The sequence below is a fragment of the Meleagris gallopavo genome, chromosome 3 (assembly GCF_905368555.1).
Source record: "Meleagris gallopavo chromosome 3, MGAL_WU_HG_1.1, whole genome shotgun sequence".
NCBI classification, from domain to species: domain Eukaryota; kingdom Metazoa; phylum Chordata; class Aves; order Galliformes; family Phasianidae; genus Meleagris; species Meleagris gallopavo.
In genome coordinates, this window is record NC_139406.1 from 36,269,438 (window position 1) to 36,296,367 (window position 26,930).

Below are 26,930 nucleotides of genomic sequence, written 5' to 3' on the forward strand. Positions count from 1 at the left end.
AGCATGCCATAGTCTCTCATGTTTGTCTTTTGAGACTGTGACAGAAGCTCTGTGGAAGCAAGTTTCTAATCTGGTTCAAATAAAACAGAAAGGCTTTCTTTGAAAGTAAGGCGTGGTGATGTCTAGAAGTAGAGACATTAACAAAATGAAGATGACGTATTTTCCTGGTTACTACCTGACATATGTATGATGTTCCAATTTTACTGGTACAAACAAATTCAGTGTTCAGGCTATTTCCAGGCATATATATAAACCTGTGTTGGTCAAAGCTGGAAGCAAGACTCCATTTCAGGCCTTAGAATGCAATACCTTCTCCATCTGTTTTCCTGTCAATGCATTTTCATCCTTCACAAAGTTGAACCCATGACCAGCGCACACAAAGTATCATCACTTAAGTGACGTCTTAAGTCCAAAACCTTCAGCAGAAACGGATTTCACAACATTGTTTTTTAGCTTTCTGTGAGCAGAACTCTGTCCTAGTACGATCTTGCCTACTGGCTTCTCATGGTTGTGGTGTAGGATGTATCACCGCCATGCCACCAGGCGCTTAATCTGCCTTGAACTACACTAGCTGCCCTCCACAGACAGGGACTTTCTGTTTGTAATTGTGTTGCAGCCTGGACTGTTAACTGAATCTAGTTTGCATCTGATGACAGCAGATGTGTTTAGTGCAGATGTAGTCATATTGTCTGCCCACTCACAGCTCTTCCCCAGCATGTCTGGGTAGCCATGAGACAAGGACCCAGATGGATGGGATTTCAACAGAACACAAACCTGAGGATCTAGATGCATGCTTGATGTAACCCACACTGAAATACCAGCTGCTGCTTTTCCCTTCGTGTCACTTCTTCTTCCTAGAAGGGTAAAGAGGCTAGTCCCTGCCCAAGCTATTACTTGCTCAGTTACACATCTATCTTTTCCTGGAGTGGTAGAGATGTGTTATTTGGAGCAAGCAAGCAAGCAGCAAACATTTGTCTTTTGTCAGAAGCATTAATTGTTGTGACTCTGAAAGTGAGATGCTTTTCAAGACCTTGTTTATGCAATCTCAGCCTGCTTGCTTACTATTCTGCTGTTACACTGTAATTAAAAATTCTGGAAAGGTTGGTTCTGTCAGCATCACCTGCAAATTAAATGATTGTTTAACATATGCCTCAATCACATAACACAGTACCTTGGAGAAATGGAAGCGATGATTATTGATGCAGGGAAAAAAATACAATTGGCACTAGATGGTGTACTGTACACCAGCTCACAGCAAATCTGAATGGCTACATTCATGTCTAAAGACAATCACCCACCAAAATCCTCAATAAAACTGATGCAAATTAACTGCAGGAATGTGAACTGTACCCATGGTAATTATATTACAAAGTACATCCTCAATTAGCTGTTGCTAGTTTGTTGTCATATCGGGTTTGGCTTTAATTGTATTTTTCTGGGCTTTTTGATATGCCTTATTTTATTTGAACAGAAATGCTTTATGTTCTTTGTGTCTGGTGTCCATTCAGTTCTCAGAGTAGGCTGGAGGATTCACTATAAGAGGATACGCTGTGCATCTTGAATTTATTTATATACGTAAAATTACACAAATAGATTATGAAAGATCAAGACAAACACAAATGTTTCCTTTAGAGATATCAACATGACTTGACATCATGAACAGATTTTCAACACAGTATGTTAAAAAGCGTGTTTTTAAGCATGTTACTGCTATTCAATTATGTCAAAGCAGCCAAAAACCTCACTGAGAGGAAAATTATCTAATCAAGCCAAAGAGTATACTCCTTATGATTTTTCTCTGCTTTTCCCCTACCACCATGGCAAGAATCCAAGATGCCTGAGAAACCTCTTAACCTGCACACATATAAATTTTCTTGAAGCTACAAAAGTTCCATTTTCACATGCTAGAGCTCTGTCTGTGCTAAGGTGGGGCCAAACCGACTGTCTCTAGCGATGCTACTGGTCAGTTCCCATGAAGCCAAGCTTTCTGTCTGAATGAGATCCTTCCAAAGCCATACACAGAAACCAAGGACAAAATTTGCCTGAATAAAATTAGCTTTCCTATCGTTAAATATTTTAATTTCTCCTTTGCCAGAGTCTCTCACACACATTATGTTAACAGAAAAATGTAAGCTATCCTCTGCTTACGCACGTTGATGTAAAGAGCAGTGGCTGGTTCTTCACAATTTTTCCAGTTTTTTAACCAATAAAATCCAAATCAGCAATAAACAACCTATTGAAGCTTTTTTTTTTTCAAGTTACTAGACCTAAAAATAATTGTTTGATGCTGAAAGAAGTTGTTGCATGTGCTTCATTATTCCCACAGCAACCTATTAGAGGATAAAAAAAAGACTGTTCTTGAAAAAAGCTCTGTCTATGGTTCTGAGTGCTGTAAAGCATTGCTGGACATACCCAGAGGTCTCCCAGGGACAAACCAGCGCACAGAACTTTCTCAGCATTGTACTGGATTGAAGAGTATATTGAAAATTGTGATGTGCTTCACAGGAAAGGCTTCACAAAAATATCACGGGGATATCAGTGTCACCAGATGACTGAGAGTGGAAGTAATTTCCTGGGCATCTTTCTGAGGCTTTCAGGGGGCTAAAGTTTAACGATGTGTAGATGCTATAAGGAGGTAACTGACAGAGCATGAATGTGGAAAAGGACAGATCCATTTAAGTCTAAGAGATTCCTGGAATCCAAAATATCAGAGAATTCGAGTAGGTCAAGCTAGTCACCAGGACTGAGCAGCATGTCTCCATATTCTAGAGTATTTGCAGGGAAAATTGTTGTTCAATCTGTATGTTCATCGTTAAACAGCCTACTGTTAAGTACAAACTCTAAGCAGCTAGGTCAGACTATTCTAGCTGTACACTCACACCTAATTATTATTAAGGAGTTGTAATGCCACAGACATATAAGTAGTCATTTTTACTCCAAGCAGCAACCACAGCATTATGAGAGGAGTGGCCACACTTGAGGTGTTTTCAGTGGCCCCTTTCTCTTCCTCCTTCTCTTCCCCCTTTCCTTCCCCCTTCCATTTCTCCTTCCTTTTCCCTTTGTCCTTCCCTTCTTTTTTTCTTTTGTGACAAGCTGTTGCACTGAATTTTCCTTTTATAATTTGTAGCTGATGACTGCAAACGAACAGTGATTTATATATCATACCATAATATATATCACATTACATAAATATCATTAATCAGGGGTGCCAAACTCATGCCAAATCAGCTTGCACTTTGCACTCCCATCATGTGCATAAGGGAAATTACATCAAACGAGAAAGTATATTCTGTGGCAAATGTGAGGAGGGGAACAAAAGCAGCCACATTCAGCAAATACATTCTATTTTCGCGGTTCAGCTACTGCTGATTTACCTTGCATCACTACAGTGAAAGATACTAAACTTTGGCTCTAGCATTCAAACTAGTAGAAAATGTCCCCCAAAGTTGGGAAAGAACATTAAATTCCATAAACAACAACAACAGCAACAACAACAAAAAACAACAGGAGCTTGGAATTAAATTTCAGAAATATTTCAAATTTTTAAATGTGTTACTTTCCCCCGCATGGTGTGAATGCATCCAGGTGACGCTGCTCAGCCTTTAAGGTCTCTCTGGCATTTTCAGTCTGGAGTTAAACCACTCCAGATCATAGCTTGGACTTCTTCTAAAAGAAAATCCAATCTCAGTTTTGTTGTGCTTTTTTTTTTTTTTTAATAATACTGACAATTCAGGTAAAGGAAAATACTCTACGACTCTTCTTATAATATTCCTTACTGATATTAATACAATGCACTGACTTTCTTGGTCAGCAGCCCAGAAAGAATGAACAAGGTGGCATTTAAGTCCCATCAAGTGCATCAAGTGGTTATGCTCACAATGCACTTGGTGTGACTGTGACCTTGCACAACAAGTATAAGTGCAAATTTGACATTGAAGCAGATTGTGAACACTGTCAAGATGAACAAATCTACTGCTGTAGAAATACCTTTTTCCCATATCTAATTTATAATCTTTGTCTGCAAGCTGCCCTTTTGTTTTGTTGCTCCTTCAGTCTGTGAGGCATGCAACCACCTTTCCATTTTCCACTCATCAAAATTCTCTTCTAGATAGCTTCCAACTTTGATATATTTTTCTCCTCTTTGTTTCTTGTCTCATCCTGAGTAACTGTGATAAAAGCAATATAAAGCCACACTGACAAAATACACTTAGAACTGGAAAGCTACACTCCTGTTTGCTGCATGCTGTATTACGTTAATTTAGTTTGGAGAGGTTTATTTCCAAAGGCACATCAGTAATAGTTGGCTGATTCTCCTTGACCTTTTTCCTCCCATTTTTTGTCATCATTCGTTGCTCTGGCAATGAATATTCCTTCTTTCAACAGTGGTATATGATTAACAGCAGATAATAATGCATGCAAGTAGTTGCATCTCTGCTTCCTTGAAGTACTCTCCAAAATGTCACTCATGCTTTTCCTAAAACGTTACTATTACTGCAATACTTTATGGCATTCTGGTATTTTTTTGGCACCTTTACAGTGAGACTCGAATTGTTCACAAGTAATTTGAGTAAATCATAGAGTTTTTGTTTTTTTTATTGGTTATAACTCTTGAATGAAAAAATCAATGTTGCATATCGCAAGAAGCAATGACTGAAGTTTGCAGACATATGGCAGCTCCTTTTAGTGGTTATACATTACACCAGAAAATATGAGCTCTAGAACCCATGGCAATATTGCAGTTCTCCACATAGGTACTTCCAAAATCCTGGGATGTTCGTGCTACTTATGTCTTCAGCATAAGGGCAGCACAAGTCCCATGCCTGTTTACAAATAGCCTCCACACGTCACTGCACTGCACCCACACTGCTTCTGCCTCTACACCTCTCTTCACAAAGCAGGGTCTGCCAGGAGCATTGCCTGCAGAGCAGCTACTCCACAGTGACAAAGTAGGATGGAGTTATGGGTATCAAGTCCAAAGACCGAAGAGTGAAGGACCACCACCCACAGTTACTGACTGGTATCAGTTCAGGGAGACAACATGCAGTGACATCAATGTCTCAGGACCCTTCTATATGTAAGGTCTCTTCCCACAGCACTTCCCAAAAATTACACCTACAGGTATTTTAAATATAATAAGGCAAATGAAAGGGAATAGCATTAACAAAATTAAATTCCCTGCATATATTACCATATTTAGTTTAGCATTTGGGGATTATAAAGATTGCACTCTGGGGTTGCAAGAGTGTTAACAGTGACTCCCTAAAACATTTTATTCTATTTCATGGAATTCTGCCATCAAAATACCTATACAGATCTAGGAAGTAGTTGCATTGGTATTAGCAGAGAGTTTTATACAAAACTGTTCTACTGGAAAGCAATTGGATTGCACAATGTTTATAGTATATTAATGAAAAAATGCTATGATATTCTCAATGCTTTAACTCTGTTTCCACATAAAGATCAATTGATAGAAAGTATCATATCTGTACATGTTGAAACCCTCTTTTCTGTGTGCATCCTGAGTCTCAGAAATAATTATGGTTCTGAAAATGATAGGGTAGCACTGTTCACAGCTCTCCTTAGGATTTTTCTTAGGCATTTATTCTCTCTATTGTCAGCTCTGTAGTTGACACCCTAAGTTTTCCTTTGCATTCAAGTTTAGTTTAGATTCCAGACACCCTGCTGATTTACACAGACATATAAGAATATAGAGGCTTGCATAGCCTTAATGCTTTTTACTTCTAAAGAGATTTATGGTTTTAAGTTTTTAATACATTATGACAGAAGCTATTGTATGAAAAAAGAAGAAAATTAAAAGAATGCTACTAGTATATTTTCTTGTTTATGCAATTTGCCATGAGAAATATGAAAAGATGAAAAAGATAACAAAATAATTAATATCCATTGCTGAACAGAGGAACAAATTTTGAAAGACACTGTGGAACCAACGTGGAAGAAGCACAAGGAACTATGCAAGATATAGTGGTAAACTCTTATTTTATATTAAAATATTTAGAAAGTTTTACCAAATGATATAATTTGATTTTTCCAGAGTGTATGAAGATCTGGCATTCGGAACTGATGGAAAAATTGAAGAGAAGCTAAAGAGAAGACAAATCAATATAGTGTGTAGAAGACAATAGTAAGGACCTATAAACCTAGCAGAATTATTGCTGAACTAGTGAAAGCCTTGGAAAAAAAGTAAGTAACCTGATTTAATCACAGGTTGGATGAGGACGGAACATTATGCCCTAGTAACTGTGAACAACAACAGTTTTCTATCTAATCCCATCACACTGGCCTGTCTTTTAATGAAGGAGTAGAAAATGCAAGTAAATAAAATAAAAGGTTGACAGATTGCTTTTTTTTTTTTTTTAAATGTTTGACTATACTGTTCACTGTAGTGATTAATGGCCTGAAGCCACTAATAGGAGAAAGTACTTTCACATCTTCAGAGAGCGTACATTAAATGGTTGTTAGGTAAGTGATTTAGAAGTCATTAACAATGCATTGATCAGAGCTGCAGACAGTGCTTAGTTAAGAGAATGCTTAGAAACAGAGCATCATTTAGAATTCTAAGAAAGCAAAGAACTTTAAAGGGATCATTTTAGCCACTAGACAATACCCAGAGCTTGATCTCACAGCCACTTTCATATGTGCTCAAAAATGCCACCATTGCTACAATGCTTTGCTGACTACAGAACAAAATAATCAATTTTGTGTTGCTTGTGGAGCATCATGGGCTCCTTGAGAACCAGCAGGGCTGCAGGTGGGATGGGTATCTTTGGAACCAGATACTTTTGGGGCTGGATTTTCTTTCATTTCTGGAAAATGAGAGTCCTACTGCTACATTTGTGCAGATGAAGAGCGCTGAATCCATGAGGTGCTTTGGTCACCTGCCAGGGAAGAAACTGCAGACAGCAGATCTACAAGAAAAAGGTTATTGTCTGTTTTCATACAGCAAACTTTTTAGATGGTAGTGGAAAACTTCAGTATTTCATGAAGGAGATACAAGTTAGAGCAAAAATTGTGCTTCAGTCCCTAACTAGATACGGCTCTCTGGAAAGCTTTGGTCTAAGTATTGCCTCGTAGCATCTTCCTCATAAATATCTTCCACAGTTCATCTTCACATTAGTTTTTTCTATAAAATAATGTTACTGGTGTGTGACAATGCAATATTTTCAAACTAAATAACACAATTTATACAAGAAACATATGGTCTAAAATCTGCAAGGAGAAAACTACATGCCAGCAAATCTAATGTAAAAGAGTAAAAGAAATTAAAAAAAAAAAAAAAAAAGAGGAAAGAGGAGAAAAAATACAACTCTGAACACTGAATTATTTTTATTTAGTTTCGTATGCCCTGTACTAGAAAACTGAACATTACATTGCATAGTGAAAACAAATACTTTGGGCTCTGAAGTACTTGTAGGGTAAGGCTGTACTCATCGGGTTAGAGAAGTGCTACCTCCTGCTGCAAATACGACCAGCTCCTTTCCGGGGGCGTGATACCACTGCCAATAGCAGCCACTTCCAAAGGGAAAGAAGGAAATCAATCTAATGATTTATTCATCACTGAGTAACCTTCTAATGACTTGACAAGCTGTAAGTAAAACTTTGAATTTAATCCCCATTTATGTGTTAAAATGATTGTGATTTTAGTACTAAAATGATTAAAAAATTAGTCATTCTCTGCCGTGGCTGATATATGTAACTGCCACTCAGATAAATCTGCAAGAAACTATTTGATGATGTGAAAAACAGAATGACTTCAACAGTTTCTTGCTAAATTAATATTTTTCATGATTCCACATCAAAGAGCACCTCCGAAGTAGACTCGGTCATATCATTAGGAAGGAAAAACACAGATGCCAAATTAATAGCTCTGCTGCCACAGGAAGCAGAGCTCAGCGCTGCCCCTCCGCTCCCTGTGAGGAGCTGCAACCGCCATCAGGCCTCCCCTCAGCTCCTCTGCTCTGGGCTGAGCCAACTCAGTTTGTATATGTACACATCCTTCAGAAAGAAGAACCACACATCGATATTTCAGTATTGGAATTTTTAAATGGGTTGAATTTGAAACAAAATGTTCTTTATTTTACTGTCTAGTTTATCTAAGGATCCTTAAAGTGAGTGCATCTCTACAGTTCATGCCAAATATACCAATTTTGTTGAAAGCTGGGACAGATGGAGTGACAGAAAATGGCAAATGGGTTCTGTATACATATCCATACAAACCTAAAATAAGCCTGAATTTTAAAAAGCCAGAAGTTTTTGTATGAATTGCTATAATTGTAAACTTATCGTTGCCTATGGTATTTCAAGTTGCTTACATGTTTTCATTGCCATATTGAGAATTTTCTTACATTTCATCTCTGAGCCTTCAAAGGCAGAAGGATACAACAGCTTTGGTATCTGCACTCAGAAAACATCTCCAGCAAGTTTTGGCACTGTCATTTCAGGCATTTTATCAAGACTAAGTCTAGAAACAAAATAGCATTTTGTCCTTTTCGAAAGTCACTATAATTATTGAAGTGCCCAAATATTTTGAGAGTCAGAAAATATAAATTTCATAGAAAAATAACCCTTTTCTAAGGAAAATGTCGGTCAATACTCCAGAAAGCAATGAATTGGTGGAGATTTAAGCTCTCTGAAAATCCTCCATAATGCACGCAACACAATTTATGTGATTACCAAGAGAGTTTCAAGGCATTGTTTTAAGCATGAAGGAGAAAAATATCCCAGTTAGAACATTCTATGAGAAGAGCAAGAAAGATTCATTGCTATACTGCTGGAACAAAACCATGCTCTATGTAAACTGTTCAGGATCCGAACAACATCAAATGGATCATCTGCTCTGAGTGGGTACTGGAGACCCAAACATTTCTGGACATTGTCAGGTGGACAAGGAACAGTAAGAAGGGCAGTACTCCAAGGAACAAAATCACATATAAAGCAAGTAAGAAATGTAGAAATGTAAACTGAAGTATTTTCTTTCCCACCAGCAGGACAAAACAGCAGATTTGATATATTTTTCTTTCTTTACTTGATGTTACTATGAGGACTATAACCCACCCCTTCACCTCCAATTCCTCCACATCCTTACTTTAAACCAATTAATTTATTTACTGCGAGAAGTAGATTTTTTTTTTTTCAATTTAGGGCCTGTCTGGATACCTTTAAATTCACTTCCAGATTTAATATTTGGGCAATCAATACAAATTTTTCAAAATAACATTTATTCTGGAAAATTGCACAAAATTCAGAAAGGACTTGCCTTTCTTCCAAACTTCTATGTAAAAGTAAAGTGAAGCATAACCAAAATAGGAAACAAACGGTACTTAGATACTTCTTCAGTGATTGCAGTTGGTTTCATTTCAAGGAAAGGCTTCCAAACATCTCAACTTACTTTTACATATGTTTTAAAGTGGATTTGCCTTTGTACAGATTATGATTGTTCTCATAGAACCAACCTTATGTCATATATTCTGGAAGCTATTATTAGATATAATGTTTGGAAATTTTACGTATACTTCATTAGAATATCCAGAGAACTATAATCAGAATACGCAGTCCTGCTAACAGCTTTTCTTCTGCAAAGTTATTCACAAATACTGTTTGCCATGTATTTGTCCAAAAATACCTAACCCAAATAACAAAGTGATTATTTCCACTGTTCTCTTTTTGGAATATATCTGTTTGCTCCCTTCTTCCTGTTCTTGACTGAGAGTACAGTATTTACTATAGATTTTAATTTACATAGATTTGCCTCATTTTGCCAGTACAAGTTATATTTGGAAAACGTCTGACAGATGATATCAGAACAGATGTCTCAATAAAAAACTGTAGACCTTATCTAAGTAATGGAAAACAGAAGAGCTAGACAATTCTTGGAGCAAATGGATTTTATAGCTGCACTGCCAAAATTGCAAAAGCACTAAAGTAAAAATAGTGTAAGACCCCTTTTTGTAAACCTCATTTTAAAGTTTAAAGACACCATTAGCAAAATACTGCTATTACTAAAATATCAGGGGATCCATTTTGTTTTAGGTTTAAAATGCCACTTGCTTTTGCTACAACACGGTACTGCTCATGGGCATAAGTTCTAAAGAAATGTTCAGAGATCTGAAGCGTGTAGTCCACCAGGCTGGTAACTGAACTGAGAAATCATAAATGCTAGGAAAAGACTAATGTTGAGTTACACATGTAGAACAATAATAAATTCAGCATAAGAAAACCAGGAGAGGAAACCAAATAGATGTATGTGAGTTTCCAGGTGCTGGCAGTGGGAGCTGTAGAGCTCCTATATAAGGAGACCAGGGCTGCCCTGTGACAGAAACAGAATTAAATATTTGCCTTCTTTGTTTCTCAGTACCCAAATCAGTAATTAAATATCTATGGTAAAGTGGCAATAAATTAAATTAAATTTTCCTATTTGAGTCCATTTTTTGATAGTTAGAGCATAATTTTGGTCATAAATCATTTATTTGAGTAACGCTGGCCTGAGAAATAGATTTTATCTGAATTTCATTTTTGACTCTAATGATAATTAGTCCTTAAATTTTAGCAGACTGGAATTGTCTATATCATTATTATTATTATTATGCATTTGTGTAGAGCTTTTCATACTGAAATATCCCAAAATATTTTATCAATTTCAGCCTCCTGATCATCTGTCTGTCTTCCTGTGACTTGCAGCATATCCAGCAAGAAAAGAATAATTTTGGCAATGGAAATAATAGACATATTTAATTCAACATAATTTTTTTCAACTATTTTTGGAAAACAAAACAAAATGAACAACAACAAATATCACCAAACCCTACAAACTGCCTGCCTTCCAGGAACAAGAATTCTCCTGGAAAATTACACATAATATCTTCTCAGAAAGGACATTTTGTGGAGTCAGTACAGCGAAAGGTGGGAGTGGGAGCCATCAGCCTGCCTTGTGCAAGTCAGGATGCTGAAAAAAGCACATCACAGCCAGTCTCCATGATGCTCAGGATTAATTGAGGAGCTCAGAGAACTTTCTGCCAGAGGCATGAAGCTACTTCAGACTGCTATGAAAGGTAGCTGTGGAAGAAATAAGCTACCCAACGATTTGGAGCAATTTTCCCCATTGCCCAGATCTTAGATACAGTGGTGGATTATCGACATCATACATAGTGTGACAGCTTATCACACAGATTACTGACTGCCTGCTAAGCAAATTCTATGTGCTCATACAGCTTTCTCAACCTTGTGCAGAACACCTCTTTCATCCACAATACAGCAGTGATATTTTTTTTTACGCATCAACCCCAGAGGAAAAAAAAAGTACACTTGTTTGATTTACCAGTTCTGGGATAAATATACTTCTGGCTATTATAGAATTATAGAAGTGATGCTGCATAGGATAGAATCATAGAATCATTCTGGTTGGAAAAGACCTCTGAGATCATCTGATCCAACAGTCGGCCCACCCCCACCATGCCCACTGACCACATCCCTCAGTGCCGCTTCCACAAAGTGCACCTCCAGGGATGGTGACTCCACCATCTTCCTGGGCAATCTCTGCCACTGCCTCATTCCTCTTCTTGAGAAGAATTTTTTTTATTTTATATATATATATATATTTTACATTATTATATAAATAATATTTATTATTGCAATGCCAAAATTTATCTTTCAGTTTGGTTTTAAGAAAACTAATTTACTATACTCTATAGTACATGTCAAATAAAAAAGCCAAATAAATGTCAAATAAATCAATATATTCTGTTACTTTTTCAGACTGAGGACAAGTGAGGGCCTAAGGTTAGACTTTTCAGGTAATGGTACATGGAGATTTCAAGACTTGTCTATAAAAATAGGAAAAGACAGAGGATTTTAGACAGAAAATCGATTCCTTTTGGCACTCCTTTTAAAAATTAGCATAAAAAATGCAAAGCTATTGTGTGAACATTTCAATTTAAGTCATATTTAGGACTGGGCCAAATTTTCAGAAGTGTATTTTTTGTTATCTTTATGCTCTGAATACAAATATAAATGCCTTTAAGTGGAAGATGCATGCACTGATTATACATTCTGTCATTTCACAGAAATGGAATAATATTGCCCAGCTCTGCCACTAGAAATTATGCAACCCAATGATTTAAAAAAAAAAAAAACAAAAAACAAAAACAAACAAACAACCAAATAGTGATATAATAGAACTATAGAATCATCACTAATGTTGGAAAAGACTCTAAGATCATCCAGTCCAACCATCTGCCTGTTACCAACATTTCTCACTAGACCACGTCCCTCAGTACAACATCTAAATGTTTCTTCAACACATACAGGGATGGTGACTCCATCACCTCCCCTGAGCAGCCTGTGCCAGCATCTGACCACTCTTTTGAGAAGTATTCCTTAACATCCAACCTGGATCTCCCCTGTTGCAACTTGAGGCCATTCCCTCTCATCCTATTGCTAGTTACGTGGGAGAAGAGGCCAACTCCCACCTCACTACAACCTCCATTCAGGTAGTTGTAGGCATAAGATCTCCCCTGAACCTCCTCTTCTCCAGATGTGCAGTTCCATGCATAAAATAATTATTTTCTGGTCCTTTCACCCTTTGTTAAATGTGGGATATTTGCTAATTCATGTTATTATTTCTCTCATCCTCCTAGTTTCTCATCCTCAGCAGTTCTTTTAAAGTGTGTTTGACAAAGTATGCTCAAGGAGATGAAGAATCTATGAGTAACAGAGGACATAGCTGGGGAAAATGGGCAAAAACTACCTGGTCTATGCTTTAAACACTAGAACACAGTGAGATGTCTCAATCAGAACCAAAGCAGTTTCTCACTGGTTTTCCTCTACAACAGATTTCTTTCAGTTTTCAGGACATCTCTGAAAAGTTTACCATTGTATTTATTACAAACATCACATCAGAAAAGTTGCAGAAAAGAGTTCTTCCTGTTCCTGTTTTGTCTCTCAAAAGCATTTGCTCTCAGTGAATGCAGATTACTGATTTAGACTATGTTACTTTTCTCACATATTATATCCGAATCTTTGCATTTACATGTGAGCCCTTAAGCTGTGCTTGAGGGAAACACACAAAAAATAGAGAGGGCATTGATAATGAGAAAACTTATTTTCCTTCTTCTTTTAGTTTATTACTAGTGATATAATCCTGATTTTAATATAAGCAAATAAGTTGCATACAGTATTTTGATCATTTAGACCAGTTAATGCATTACATTTCCAGTTTTCAAGTTATTTATTTCAGTTATCTATTGAGAGGCAATTGGAGGAGAAAGGAGTAGTCTTTATCAAACACATCAATATTTTCTTTAATGATGGAAGGGAATAGCAGAATAACAAATAACTTTCAACAAAGAAGTAGTGAACAACCTTCTTCCAACCTCACTAACATCCATATTAAAATATCTCGGTTTTAATGCCACAGATATCATCATCAGCATTTCAGAGTTTTGTGCTCGATTAGTCATAATTATGACCACCCAAACACAGCAAAACATGATTCTTCTACTCACATATACCTTGCTAGCCAGTTGGCTGGCTTCTCCTGCTCCCTGAGCCAGAGTATGGTCATCTAGAGAACAAGGTGCTAATTCAGCTACTGTAGGTTTTTAATTGTTACAATGCCAGTACTTTACAATCCATTAGAGACAGAGATAGATTCAAGCTTGGCAGGAGGCCCTCTTCTTAAGCACCAGCACCATACAGGTACAAGAACAGTGAATATTTATGTCCAGTATTCATTTACCCCATGTTTCTGTGACAATTCACAGCCTCCTATTTCTCTATCTGGAATTGGTCGGTGTCCTACTCCAGAATGAGTCTCCATAGGATACAAATAAATCAAAATCATTCTCAGATAAAGTATTTGAAATGCAACAGTCTGTTGCAGTTCAGACATGCCACTGTGCAGTCAATGAAAAAATCCATGAAAGTACAGAGAATTAACTCACCAGGGAACTGGCTGCTAAACACTACATCACTGGATTTTTTTTTTTCTCCAGAGATTTATAGCTGCCAGCATTTGGGAGGTGTTAACTGGTGGAGCTAATGAGAGAGGTTAGTTAATCTCCCAAATTTCATTTAAAACAATGAAAGACTCAAGAGTCTTAGGAACTATGTACCCATTTTAAAATATTTTAAAAACATAACTTAGATGAAAGATCAGTTCAAAAGTTCAAAATCTGCCACAACCACAAAGTCTTAAAGTCAAGAGTAATCACCAACTTTAAAAAGGTGTTTCCATCTGCCTTCAATGCTGCAAAGCCTATAAAAGTAAAGCAAGTCCATACATCCATAGATATTTCTGCAATGTATTAAAAAAAAATCTAAAGGGAATTTTTGCAATCACAGGTAAAATTTAGCAATTGGTCTAGATCTTTTCATTCTTATTGGAAGATAACTTTCACTCTTGTAGTATTTTCGTTTACTTTAAGGTCTCCTTGGTGCTTCAGAGCATTAAACTAGAAAATCTCATAGACTGCCTCTAAGAAATAGCAGTTGAATATTTCACAAAGCAACCTTTGGTACAATTTATCATAGATCTAAATTAAAGAAGGCTCCAAGAAAGGACAGCTGATGCACCTTAAATTTTCCACAAATTATAAGGTGACACACAAACCCTTACCACAGAGTATCTGTTTACACTCATGCTTTCCTAATACTAAGTTGTTTATGCACCATACTCTTACATCAGCTTCATATGGCCTGTCCACCATAAGGCAAAGGAGGTTTTATACACCTAAAACTTAATTGCAAGTTCACAGCAATAACCTTAGAATACTCTTCTTAGTCCCTCTCATGTCCCCCCACCAGAGGGATTCCAGTTCCATACAAAAGGTGCAGCGTGAGAATTAAAGTTGAAGAATCACAGAATGGTAGGGGCTGGAATATACTTCTGGAGATCATCTAGTCCAACTTCCTGCTAAAGCAGGTTCCCGAGGAAAGCATTCATGTGCGTTTTTAATATCTCTAGAGAAGACATCACAGACTTTCTGGGCAGCCTGTGCCAGTGCTCTGCCACCTTCAAAGTAAATAAGTTTTTCCATATGTTTGTATGCAACTTCCCGATTTCCAATTTGTATCTGTTGCCCCTTGTCCTGTCACTGGGCACCACTGAAAACAGCCTGCACCCATCCACTTGGACTCACCCTTAAGATATTTCGAAGCACTGATAACATTCTTAGTCTTCTCCAGGCTGAACAGTCCCAGCTCTCTCAGCCTTTCTGCATAGGGGAAATGCTCCAGGCATTTAATCGTCTTTGCAGCCCTCCACTGGACTCACTCTAGAAGTTCTCTGTCTTTCTAGAATTACAGAGACCAGAACTGCACACAGAACTCCAGATGTGGCCTCACCAGGGCAGAGCAGAGGGAGAGGATCACACTCTACTTTTTCCTCATCTGTACACAGAACTGTCCCAGATTGACAAGCAATAAGTCCAGACAGAGGAAAATGCAGGAACTGAGTGAGTGATGTGGGATAACAGAGATGCACGATATCCCATAGCACAGCAAAGGAAAAGTATTTTTGCTAGAGCACACTGTAGGAGGACCTTAACAAAACCAAAATCTCTGCTAGCAGTTCAAACAAAGATTTCAACCTCATAGTCTGATCTACAGGCACAGTGCTTCTAGTGGAACAATGGAAGTGGGTTGCTAGCAGCAAAGAGCAGAGAGTTTGAGGGGAAAGGGGGAAGGGAGGGGAGGAGTTTCAGATTTCATACCTTGGACTCTCCTCTCACATTTTTCAGACTTTGTATGAGCTGCCTATTCGATGCAGAAACAGACACCTTCATTTTTCATTATGAAAGATCCCTTGGGAACTTTTTTTTTCCTGGAGTGACATAAGAGAAAATAGAAAGCTTACTTCGAAGAGAGTAGTTTGTTTCAAAGGTTAGTACAAATTCCAGGTTTCCAGGTCATTACAAATTCACTACTTAACACATAAATTCTGAATTTGTTGTCAAGGAGTTTCACAGTAATGTTAGGCCAATTAGAATAAAAAGAAAAATGTGGGTTTTTGTTGTTGTTTCTTGTTTGTTTTTAAATTATTATCATTGGAATATACAGCCACAAATTTATATTTTTAAATGTCAATATTGTGAATGGTTTTACTTGCAGCTGAAAAGCTCTATTTCGTTTCCAGCTGCTCAATAGGGTGACCAAATATTGGTAACACAAAACACTAAGGATACTTCAGCTCATCTCATTTAGTCAAGGGAAATCTCTCTGGCTACCAATGAACAGAATAAAGAATTCTCCCAAATCAATAAAAAATCAATTGTTTTTAATCTTGGCAAACCAGAATGCTTCTGAGGCACTTATATCTTAGAAATGATCAAGAAAATGGGTAAGTTACATAACGTGCAGTAGAGATGCTCTAACTTCTTTGTGATGTCTTGCATGTTTATTTAACTGTCAAAGTAGAGAATCACACATGATACAACCTCAAAACTTTTTCCATTTTCACTGTGTAGGAAGCTGTTTTTTTTGGGGCAGCAACAAAACCAATGCTATGGGGCAGAAAAGTTTACTCCAGGAAATCACAGAATATGTACGTATATAAGATGTACACATGTTCATCCAGTACAAACTGATCTACTTTAGATATTTTGTCATGACATGCCCAGCAGTACTTTGTCTTTTTCAACCGTGATTTGGATATATCTAGAACACATTCAGACTAAAGATTATCCCCATAATGCACAGTTCTTTTGTCTTCCAGTGATATAGTCATGGGGTGCATTTGCTCTGGTACCTACATGGTGCTGTATGTGGCACGTTTCAGGAGCACACCCCCATTCCTTGCAGTGAACTGGCAGTATAAGCTATTGTACAGGAATGCGCACATGCTCTACTATTAGCTGATAGACATAGAAGACAACTTAATTTTGTTTCCTTAATTTAAATGTAATCAGAAAGGAAAAGCACACAGAGAATCTTATTTTCCACTTAGTGTTTTGTGTATGTGTTTTGTTTCCCACTTTACACTGGTAAGCTACTACTTGTTCCAAAAGATTAACTTCAAGCTGGTATCTCCAGGTATTAAACAGAAAGCATCTCCTGTGTCATATAGGTAAGGTCAGATTATCCAATTACTCCTAAGTGTTTGTGTTTCCATGGTTACTCAGGTGATTCTAGCATTTTTCTTCCATGTGGTTGGTTACCAAGGATACAACAGGTAGTTAGAAAATAAAGCAGCTACAAGTCAGGACCACTGGGGTACCGTTCTTCTGCATCTGACAATTGCTTGTAGCAAATCTTGGTTGATAAAGCATTTGAATCCTGAGGACATTCTCAGCAGAGTTCTTCGAGCTAAGCTTCATATAAAGGAAAGGAGCTCTCAAAAAGGCTATGAGACTGACATAGCTATGTTGCACAAAATAATGCTCTTGGATACCTTCTGGCAAAGGATGGGAATATCCTCCTCCTAATTATATTATTCTCATAAAGAATCCCAATACACGTCAATGGAAATTGAATCAAAGCAGAATGTTTTCTGCATTCAGATCAACATTACCTTACCAGCAGTAATAGTCTCATGCACTGTACAATGTATACTTGTTAAAAATAATTGAGAATACTTGCAAATGTCTGCTATGCTACGTAAACTGACAAAATGGGACAAAGCCCATAAATACAAAAAGGGACAAAATAGGTCCTACACGTACCTAGGCTTAGGTTTCTGCCAGCAAAATTGCAAAGCCAATTTTATGCACGTTTATATACCTAAGCATCTGAAATGCAGGCAGAATGCAGAGCAAAATAATTGAACTGTGTTCAGAAATTGAACCTTAATGTATTACTTAAGATTGGATAGGTGTTAATTATTGTAATTTTTCACTGCAATATATTAAAAAATAAAGTCCTATGTTTTCACTAAAATGCAGTTGTCTAAGGTTTAACCTTTTCAGCTATTTAAAAATGAAATAGTTAAGGAATGGATGGAAGTTTCAGAAACGTAACCCAGTAAGACAAAACAACTGGCTGCAAATAGATTGCTTCATATTCTGAAAAAAACTCGAAAATTTCTTCTTTGTGCTACAACATCAACAAGAAAATATATGGCCCTTATATCTGTTTATATTTTAAAAGACAAAGCAAAACAACCATTGCAAACAAAACAAAACAACAAAACATACAACAATCAAACAAATATAAAACCCCACCACTACCTCTGATTGGGTGCAAATATAATGTATTGTTGTTGTATGAAAGGACTGATAACTTTTCTCTGTGATTGAATAATCAAAAGGACTTTTTACCCAGGAGAAAGAGGATGGAATGAACCTTCATCCGCTGTCTTTACAGAAAGTTCTAGAAATCTTGAATGTCTAAAGTCAGATAAAGCTACAGGACAGTTGTACATCTGTTTAGCATAATATAAGAATAATTTCCAGAGACTTATATTTTGCCTTCTAAAATTACACTGTGGTTTAGAATGCTTGACCATTCTTATTAGAAGACATTACAGAACCTGTGAGGGAAGTCTGATTAGCCAAAGAGCAAGAAAAGGTTTTGAAATAACAATTACGTATTTCCTACTCTTTCATCAAATTGTTTATTTGCTTTTTCTCTTAGGCTGGTTTCATTGACTCACCACAAAGTTTGCATTTCCAGTATATTAGTTGATTCAGAATGCTAGTAACCAGCTGATTAAATAACTGCATGAAGAGACTGGCAAATTTATTTTATTCACAGATAAATACCTTGTTTATGACCAAGAAGGAATTCTGCATGAAAAACGGAGCTCAAAATAAAATTACACTGTACGACATAAAAACACTCATAACTCTGCCTGGATAATCACACATAACTTGGATTTTCTGTTCTGAGCCCATCATCATTCCCTGGAACTATAAGCGCTGCACTGAAATGGTTATAAAATGGTTCCTGATAGCGCTGGTTTATTTTCAAAAATCCCCTTCCTGCTTCAATATCCTCAACCCAGAGGGCTGTTCCTTTTTACAAAGGCGGCCTAGTAATGGTGTTTCTAGGAGAGTGTCTTTGCCACCCTTTTAACCCTGGATCTGAGTAACCAGATTTTCTGACATGTTTTATGGGAATTAACTATTATGGGCGACAGAGATGAACTTTCATCACACAAAGGAAAGGCTGCAGATGAATGCTGCCGTAGGTCACAGTACGCAAGTAAAAATGTGAGATTACTAAGAGCATCTGGATTTAAGAGAGGTTTAGTCAGTGTGAAGCCACTCTTGCTCTTAGGGGCCACAGCTCTTACTTTTTTGTGTCTTCTTGAGGGGCAACCATGATATGACAGCATCTGAAAATACAACATATTCCTGTGATATTTTAAAGCAACAATTCTCAGCATGCCCAAAAAGCTTCTCAGCAGTAATGCTGGGCTTAGAAACATTAGTGTGAAGTCTCATGAAAGCCAAGCAAAAAAAACTCAGCACTTGATTTATTCTGTCGTGTTCCCAAATAACTGAAAGCTCATAAAATCCTAAGTTATATATTGCTTTTTCCTGGAAAAGTTCTCAAACATACCAGCAGGAAAGAAAGTATTTAGAATGGGTGGGTTTATTTTATTTTGAAGTGTTTTTTTTTCTTTAGACTTACAAGAAAAATGTTGATGATAAAGTAGGGGTTAACTTCCCTCATGGTTTCCCACTTTGTCATAGGGGTCTTTTTTTTTTTTTACATACTGGTATTTTATACAGTGGCTCATAGAGAGTATTAACAAGAAATATTCCTCTGACCTCTGCGTGTTTGTGTAAGGAGTGAATCTGAAATAAAATCAAGTACTCTACCCAATTTAATTAACTGGGAACTATGCTACTTCCATAACATGCTTCTTTAAATTATACTAGAAATGACCTTATATCTTCAAATTTGGGAGTGTTGAGACACCAAACTTTGATTTGTTGTAAAACTAAGTAACAGTGCTTCTGGAATCAGAAATTCACTTTTGCATCAACAGAATTTATTTAAAAACATGCGTTCAAGGTCTGAGGACAGTTTTCTCTCTCTTCTCAAAGTCAAAAATTTTAAATATGAGAAGAGTTGGATGAGTTTTATCTGTATAAAGTACGAGAAGTTCTGATGTGCAGATTCTTATTTCATTTGAAGTCACAACAACAGATCGAGCTGACATCTCAACGTAAACATAGAACAATTAGCTGTTCTTCCTAAAAGTGATAGGGCATTTTTAAAAAAAGTATTCCCTTCTCTCCTAAATAAAATTATGCTGTAAGCACCTGTGGCCTTCTTCAGTCCTCATCCACCGCTGCACTGAGGGATCCTCCAATGCCTGGACACGCAGATCAGCTCAGCGTGGTGGCTGTGGACTGCAGGGGGACAAACCTGCACCTCCTTGGGACTCTCCTGGGCTGCAGAGAACTTCCAGCATTGCTCATGGCTCAGCTCTCACCAGCAGCAGGTCTCTGTTGGATCTGCTGGCACTAGCTCTGATCTGACATGGGGTAGCTGCTGGGCTCTGCTCATAGAGGCCACTCCTGCAGCAGTCCTGCTACCTAAACCTTGCCATGTAAAATCAAATAACAGATATCAAACATATGGTTCATGGAAAACAATTAGAACACCAGCATTAGCCATTAGTAACTTACTGTTCATTTAGTCCATTAGCATCTTAATCCAGCAGAATAGATGTCATCACAGTAGTAAAAATAAAAAGGTCATATCCAGCTGATGGCATTGACTTAACATTGGTCAGCACACTATTGTTCTGTTTTAATTTTGCATCTTTGTAATTGTTTTTTTTTTTTTTTTCTTAATTCTGTAGTTCAGTGTAATTCTGTAGTATAGACATTTCAGAATCTTTTTGACAAATAAGTCTGCAACCATGGTCTGCAACCATGAGACATTTAATAACCCAGAGGGCAAGCAGCTAGTTAAAATGCAGGAAGCCCAAGCACGTTTTCAGCATAAAGATAACTATGAGCAATCTTTGGCTACCAGCTCTTTCTGACTTTCTTTTCTCTTCAGCTTTCTTTGCTCTTCTCCTGCTGCCTGCTGCATTTCAAACCCAGGGGTTTGATTCAGATTTCTTGTGAAAACATCTATCACCGTTTTAGACTGGTGTTCAGACATTTAGGTACTGAAGACATCCATACGGAGCTAACCCATTGACCCTATATATAGGAGATTCACAATTCTGGGGAGTGGTTGCTGGTTTTAGTATATGTGCTACTGAAGCAAGCACTCTGGCAACTGTAGTTCTTTAGCAGCCATCAATCAGTTAACTGCATGGTGTCATGACATGGAATACCTATGGGAAAGCACAGTAGTTTCCATTCAAGCAGAAGTAGTAACATATTGGAAAAAAAACACCCTTTGCATTCGATGAACTCAAAATTGCAGATATAGCCTCCGATCTTTAGATCTAAAATTTTAAACTGTGCACAAAATAGTTTATTTAAGAAAACAACTGCAGGAGATATTCAAAATGGATTAAAAAATCTGTGACTTAGTATGATATATATTCATTTACTAAATACCAAAAAAATACATGGAAGACACACCTACGTTATGATGCCACTATAAATATGAGGTAGGATTTTTCTTCAGATTGTATTGTGTTTTGATGTATTCATTCGTCAACTGTTGCTAATTTGTCCAAATGGTTAAAACAGAAATGTTTATTGCAATTTGTACTGATTACAGCACAAGATAAGAAGGCTACTAATACATATAAATTCCCTACATTCTGCGTGCAATGTAAGTAGTTGTGATCTTCAAATAGATTGTGATAATGGACTATGTAATATTGGATTATTCTAAACCTACCCAAATAAGTCATATTGGATGAGGAAAGAAATTTTAAAAATCCTAGAAAACTTGAGAACCTGCAACTATTTGTCCTTCTAATTTATTTGGAGAAAATGTGAATGGGGGTCCTCTGAAATTTACAGCACAGAAAGTAGGATATATTTGCAGAGTACTGGTATTTTAATTAGTGTAGATTTCTGTGTAATTTGGGGGAAGAAAATTTTAACTCACATATTAAATTGCTTTTCAGAAACAATTAATTGACATTTTAGGTGGAAAAAATTAACATTTTTAGGTGGAAAAAATGATTTTTTATTACATGCTTAATTACATTGTTTTGAAAAGACATAGACTAAAAAAAAAAAAGTTGTTCCAGTTATTGTGAATAACATTTTTGTTCAATGAAACCATTCTTTACACCTATTATTGTGAAAACTAGTATTTCATGTTTGAATATTATCATTTCATTGATTCAATTAATATTTAGCAATGATAATACCAAAATGATGTTAAAAGTTTTCAGTTCTTGGAAAGGAAAAGAAATTTGGTCTGAATTCTTTTACTTTGCAATACTTTTTACAATGACCAATAAAGAACAAAATACTTGGAACAAAATCCTTAATCCCAGCTGAATACACTCTCTATCAGTTGCCTGAAATGTCACCATGTGATGAACAGTTTCAGGGGATAATTAGTAAATTTTGCACTGGTGCTATGTCATATCGACACTCTGGTGTGAATAACTTAGACTTCAGCTAAAAAGAATTTGTCTTCAATTAAAACTTTTTAACAAAAGAAGTTGATTATGGACAAGAAAAATATATTTAGGATGTTAAAAAGAAATATGCCAGAACTAGTATCTGTGAGACTATGGTTAGAATGGTAAGGAATTTGTACTGTCAAGTGCTATCATATTAAAATTTGGAATCGATCAGAGATGTATGATATAGATTATATTCAGAGAAAGTCCTTGAGGTGTAAGTCTTACTTTGTGGAAGACATTAATCATACCAAGAAAACCTTATTTCCACCTGAAGGGATTTTGAAGATAGCTATGAATGAAATGTCACATGAGAATTTGAAAGTTCAAATAAAAGATATAAGGAAGTAATTCAATTAAAATCTCTCTAAATGAGATCCATATGGTTGGATAGTGATAGGACAAGAGAGAATGAGACATTCCTAAGACTCCCTAAGACAGGGGAGGTTTAGGTTAGATATTAGGGAGAAAGCTTTTCACACAGAGGGTGGTGACACACTGGAACAGGTTGCCCAAGGAGGCTGTGGATGCCCCATCCCTGGAGGCATTCAAGACCAGGCTGGATGTGGCTCTGGGCAGCCTGGTCTGGTGCTTGGTGACCCTGCACATAGTAGGGGGGTTAAAACTCGAAGATCATTGTCGTCCTTTTCAACCCAGGCCATTCTATGATTTTATGATAAATCTTGATATTCTGAAAATTTAAGGGAGCTTAATATATATATATTTTTTGTACAAACTATCTAAAAAAGTGTGTTAAGGACATAATTTTTTTTTTTTAATTGACAAATGTTTTATCGACAAATAAATTTTTGATGGAGGAAATCTTTGTTACAACTGCAGTAAGTATTTTTGGCTTCTTCCAGTCTCATGCATACCTACTAGAAATTTCAAGTAAATTGTAACAAAAGTATATTCCATTGACTATATTTTCTTTTTTCACAGAATCCTTATGTTAATTAATGGAGTATAGAAAGATGAAATGCTTCAAAAATATTTGAAAAACAATCAATTTCAGTGCTTTGAAAGATTTTGCTTTTACACTAAGCATATTGAACAAAATTTGGAACAAAGGTGGAAAAGTGAATAGAAAATGATATTTAATTAAATTTTAACTAAAGCCCAAAGAGCAAACTAATGTGAAGACAAAAGACTGAAACAGAATAATAGATAAAAGGAGATAACACAATTAGGTAATAGAATGAAATGTTACAGTGCATTTTCATACTTAAAAAGTTTTATTCAAATTACTTTGAATGTAACATATATTGGCCAGCAGCATATTCACAATGTACAATACAGATAAAACATTTTATTAATTAATTTTAATACTGTGAAAGTTAAATTTCCAAATAGTTCCATATTTATAATGTCAAGGCATAATCACAGGACATCTTTGATCTATAGCAAAGCGTACATAAAAGCTTTGTTCTTGCTAAAAATAATGTGTTTTTTTTTTTTCCAGTATCTTTGTTATAATTAGTTGCAATAATCTAGCCTGCAACATTATTCATAAAAATCAGAACATTATTTAATCTTAATTGCACCAACAACTCAATTTAATTTAGAATAAGATTAGCTAAGTAGTTAATTAGAACAATGCCTTACAGATTTAAGAAAAAGGTACATCTACAAAAGTTAAGTACTTACAAAATAAAATTTAAGGTATCCACTAGTACTCCAGGTAGAGGCAATAGTAATACTGTCCTAAGCTAGGATGCCCATCAAAATACACATCTAATTCATTCCAGTTTTCAAAATTTGTGACAGTATGTGTGGCCTGGCTGTGATATTGGTACTGCTTTACTTTTATTGCAGTCTTAAAGCACCACATTCTATACTGTTACTTCCAGCAGAGAAGGCTTTTTCTGCAGTTCATTATTTCACTTAGCCTTCTGGAGGTTTTTTTCTAGAAACTCGTCACCCTGTTTTCCAAATTTGAATTTCTTTGGGGATTTTGTTTCTGCATGATTAATATTGGCAGTCTGCATCAGCCATTCATATTATTTACCTTCATCTTCTGCTGTTCTCTAGTTCACCACTACTCTAATGTGGGACTAACAATGTAAGGCTTAAAAGCTTCAAAAAGAAACCACAATATTATTATGCTAGTGACTATATATACACAGAGGTAGAGACAGTTCCCGTGCTAGATAACTTGCATTTCTTGAGTAAGAAAAAGCATGTAAAAAACATTTCCATAGGGAAGGGAAAAAGTTGTCCATAGTAACAATAAAAAATTAATTTTCAGCAAAGATCTGAAGCTAGTTTCTTCATTACATACATGAATCACCATGTGATCTCATAAATTGGACTGAAATGAAGCATGTAAATATACACATATATACATATATATATATTTTTTTTTTCCCCAAAATATGGGGTCAAGCAAATGATAGCTAAAGAGATCTCCATGAAACCCAAGAGCTGAAAGATGTTTGTAATTCAAAGTAAAAAGTGCTGTTTGCTGAGTCATTTGCTGATTACAGATCTAACAACTTGACAGCATTTAATCTAGGGGAAAAACACGGTAAAGAAATGAAGATGCAGTATTTTTCTCCCTTTAAAGGTCAACTTTCTAAAGTAAGTTTTCCAACCATGTTTTTATGTCTAAATACTTGATTTATAAAAAGGTAGAATATCAAAACAAAGCATGTTGCTTTGCAGTGACTTTGAGGTGCTGAACTACTTGTAAAAATTTAACACAAGATAAAATTGTTATTCAGTTGTAAGTATATTGTCTTTAAGAATAAATCTTATGGGATTTTCTCAATTTTCTAATTCATTTTAAATAATTGGGATTGGGAAAAAACTACGTAGTGAACTATTCACCCACTGTTAAAATAATCAAGAATTATACTAAGCAAAATTGACCTTGCTTATCGTTTCTGATTTGCTGATAGCATTTTATTTTTTTTTTCTTTTTTGAGAAGACATACTCTCTTTTCACTTATTTCCACACTTGCTTATATTTTTACTGCTTGTTAGAATGCAGTGAGTTTGATTATTCATTTTCCCAATAGCATTTTCTAAGGTACGTATTCCAGACTTTTCAGAAAAAAAGTAATAATCACATATAAAATATTATATGTAATATATTAGTTATTCCATTCCACAAGCAGAAGCCAGTTAAGGCACACATCTTTTACACAGTCGAGACTTCATGATTTCATCTGTAAAAGTAATTTTTAAGTACTTCTGTAATATGCAAGTAATTAAGGCCTTCTCTAATCACAGTGTTAAAATTTATCTTTGTGTTGCAATTCTCACAGCTCCAGCAATACCTATTATTTCTTTTAACATCAGAAAAGAGCACACAAAAAAAAAGATATTAAAAAAGTCCTTTCTGAAATAACTAATAAATGACACAACTAGTCTATATATGTAAATGAGATCAACGTATCACCAACGACTAGTATTCAACAGGAAACGATACGAGTACATTTCATATTGTTATTATCCAATATTTTCAGCGATGCCAATCACCTATCACAAAACAAATGTTGAGATATCACTGTTAATTTGATGCATTAAGGGTTGGTTTCTCAAGCGGAGTCCCTAGGACGTTTAGCCATTTACCCAAGACTAATTCTTTGCTCTCCATCCTGACTTCGAGACCAGAAATGTCTTTAGCACGTTTGATTTGGGAGTAATCAGTCAGATCTGAAAAAAATTCTGAGCTGCTCTGGGGAAAATTTTTTCCACAAAGTTACTGATTTATTTAACTAAAATTGTACAACTTTGTGTATTAAATAATCAATACTGTTTAAAAACATAGCATGTAAGCTAAATCAAAAATACCAGCATGAAAACTGCCCGAGTTCAAATTGTCAGTGTTTGGACTAATCCTTGAATGGATAAAAGAAAAAAAACCTTTCCTCAGTACGTGCAAAGACAAACACTCTAATGAACCCATCAGGAAGATAAGCCCATGTAGTCATACGTGAAAAGGGAAACTTCAAGGTCTCAGGTTACTGAATACCATAAGATACAGTCCACATCATTCTTTTCACAATGTGAGTAGCTGGATTGTTCTTCCATTTTCTTCAGGAGATGGTATTAATAAGATTCTCAATAAATTAACAGAAACATGTCAACTTGGCTGTGAAGAATAAAAAGTTACAAACTCAGTATTCCAGCTTGTGCAGGCAGACACATATTTTATTACAAGGTTCATGGGCTAGCTTTTGTCAGAAATTCCATTTGCATACCTAAGCAAACAAGTTAAAAATTGTAAAGAAAGTCTAACAGAAAACCAAATTTTAAATAATAACCCTAAAAGAAAGTAAATAAACAAACAAACAAGCAACAACAAAAATCGACCAACAGATAAACCAATATCTGAAAACAAATGCCAGGTTTCCAATGATGTTTTTGTGTTCTTGTCATTCAAATACTATTGCAAAGGTCACTCTATTGA